Source organism: Cicer arietinum, unplaced genomic scaffold (assembly GCF_000331145.2).
Source record: "Cicer arietinum cultivar CDC Frontier isolate Library 1 unplaced genomic scaffold, Cicar.CDCFrontier_v2.0 Ca_scaffold_4469_v2.0, whole genome shotgun sequence".
NCBI classification, from domain to species: domain Eukaryota; kingdom Viridiplantae; phylum Streptophyta; class Magnoliopsida; order Fabales; family Fabaceae; genus Cicer; species Cicer arietinum.
Window position 1 is genome coordinate 1 of NW_027338118.1, and position 3010 is coordinate 3010.

The window sequence follows — 3010 nt, forward strand, 5'->3', positions numbered from 1 at the left end:
AAAATCCAAAATACACCAAAAATACAACAAGGGTACTTTAAAATTATGGGTCTTACATTACTCAAAAGCTAGCTTGTTGGTAAATGATTTATTGAATTCTTGTAGATAAATGATTTATTGAAATTGTTTGTTTTCTGTTTACTCTTACTTTCCTACTTGGAAGATGAATTTTATAATTGTTGGCAACAAACTCATCATATTTTTTGTTTGGAATTTCTGGTAAATATGTAGCTTTCAAAACATGTGAGGTAGGCTTTATAATTAATAAGTCTTGGATTGTACCCTTTCAGGTAATGTTTTTACACGACTGATGTTAAGCTTCGTTCATGTCAATGACTCATTACTATTTGCTTTGGAGAATATAGTATGCATGCATTGATTGTTAAATTAAGATTATTGCAAGTATAGAATTAAGAAGAGATCCATGAAAAGAAGATGAAGCTAACTTAATTAGTTTATTCAGATAGCATAATGCTTTTAATGTCAAACTTTGGAGCTTCGAATTGATAGATGCAGAAACTGTAATGCATAAAAAGAATAAATAAGTTGCCAAGGTAGTTGTTATGTTGATAGTGTAATACAAGCTTCCCCTATTTTTTTTGTTTGATAGAGTAGGTGTTTGGATATCTATGGTTTATGATGTTCACCAAATTAGTCTTGTTTCGGAGTCCAAAGTCTTCATTTTTCACTCCTAGCTAGTTCAACCAATAAAATTAGCTTCAGTTTAAACAAACAAATCTCTTGTTGAATTAATTACTCATCATTATCTTTTCTTTATTAGGTTATGTATAATTAGAACTTCTGTTTTAGATGTCTAACTGTCTGCACTTTCCGTTTCTACAAGCTATCCCTTTTTATTTGTTCCAGCAAACTTACCTCAACATTAATTAAATCTTATAAATTATATATTCTTTTTATATCTTGTAGGATTCATTGGTTGAACAAACGTCTCAAGGAACCTTTGTTCCACATAAACGTACAAATATCTTGACAACGGCCATTGGGAAACCTGAGCACCCTGGTCGTGTTCGTGTTGTTGGTCGAGGTGTGGGGATTCAACAATACTTTGGATCACGTTTTCAATATGCCTCTACCCCACCAGCTTTCAGTAGCCACCAAATAGAGGAGCTTACTAACGTGATTAAAAATAAAGTGTTGTTGGAGCTATCACAACAAAACCCAAATTTGTTCATGAAGAGAAGTTGTTCTGTTGAACTACCTATACCAGAGGATGAGGACGATGATATTCCAGAACAATGTAAATTGTATGTTGATAATAATGATTTTGTAGTAGCATATGCTGATGCATACAAGTTGGGGCCCACCTTACACAATCAGTTGTTAGATAATGATATGGTTAGGGTGCTGGTTACCAAGGTTTTAGATGCAAATGCTCAAGTACCTATACCCACTGATGAGGTGACAACAGTTGGTCATGCTTCAAATACTTTCATTCAATGGCCAAAAAGACTTTTGCGGCTTGTTTCTGATAAGGTATTCATTACTTATGCCTTTTCTATTTATACTTGAAATATTTTAAATGACTAATAATTTATCTTTAATTATTTAGGAGGTTGACATATTTATGAAAGTTGACGTTCCACTCAAAAAATCTAAAACTAGATTGTATTCAACAATTGTTGTTAAAGTCGTTGAGTATATCATTGTCTATAGAGCTAAAATTGGAACATGAGACAAGTGAAGTGTTTGTTCTTGGACAAAGCGATATAGTGGAGTTGTGTATGGGTAATCGAGAGTTGTGCATCACTATTATACAAATATGGTTGACGTAAGTACATTTAATTTGTAAAATTAGTAAAAAAAATAATTTCATTTATAACAAATACTTATTTTAATTTATTTATTTTAATATCTTAGATATATGCATCGCCTTTGTATTGACTTGGGCAAGAGTGGCGTGTATGGATTCGTTGATCCGTGTTTCATTCAGAGTGAATGTGATTCTATTGGGGCTCAAAAGTACATACAAAATAAGTTGCAGCAGGATCAAAAAGAGTGTTATCTATTACCTTATCTCAACAAGTAAGTAAAATTTTATTATAATTTATCCATTACAAGTTTATAACATAAATGTACTTAACATTTTTACCTTTTTGCACAATGTAGTTGTCATTGGCAATTGCTCGTTATTTGTCCTAAGAAGAATACTATAGTCTTCCTATGTTCATTGGGAAGGAAACCAAATAAAAATATCACGCACATCGTCGATTTGTAAGTGTTTATTTTATTTCCGGTATATGTATTTCAAATGCACATTTAGATCTTTTTAGAAATGACTATGCTGACCTTCTACATGCTTGATGGCAAAACATTATTGTATATCAAAACTTTTTTAAGAGGCTTATGGCTTTAAAGGTAGTGAATAATATAATAATATAATAATATAATTCATCTCTATGTGATTTGGTAAACCGTCCCTTTTCTCATTGTTGATGTAAGAGCCCCTGAATCTTAAGAAATTGGAGGCATAAAGAGGGAAAGGGAAATAATTAGTTAGTGGAAATAATTTCAAGTTTCAATGTTTTTCATCTCTATAATGAACAAAGTAATAAAACTGTTCCAATTGCATTCATTAAAACATGTTATTTTATTTATTTATATGTCAATTCATCTCTATGTGATTTTATTTGCTACACTTTAATGAATATTTTATTTTTGTAGAGCTTTGGGTGAATATAATAAGTCGCGAAGATTAAGAAAGAACAAGCCCACATGGAGCATTCCCATTGTAAGTTGTTTAGATTATATATATAGAATTTCAATTATAATTTATATGTTTTTATCTATATAATATTTACTCATTATAATTTACATATAATATTCAATTTTAGTGTCAAAGACAACCTAAAGGTTATGAGTGTGGTTACTAGATTATGATACATATGTTGAACATTGTATCTAGTGGTCTTGTTGATTCATGGATGCTGGTATGTGATAGATTTTTTCAAAGTTAGTATTAATTAACTACTTATGATTTTTATGGTCACAT

The 3010-nt window shown here is 30.6% G+C and overlaps 1 pseudogene; it reads left to right on the forward strand.

Annotated features, from left to right (window-relative positions):
* The first annotated feature begins 927 nt into the window (after positions 1–927).
* Positions 928–2948, forward strand: LOC105851486 (uncharacterized; annotated as a pseudogene).
* The last annotated feature ends 62 nt before the right edge of the window (positions 2949–3010 follow it).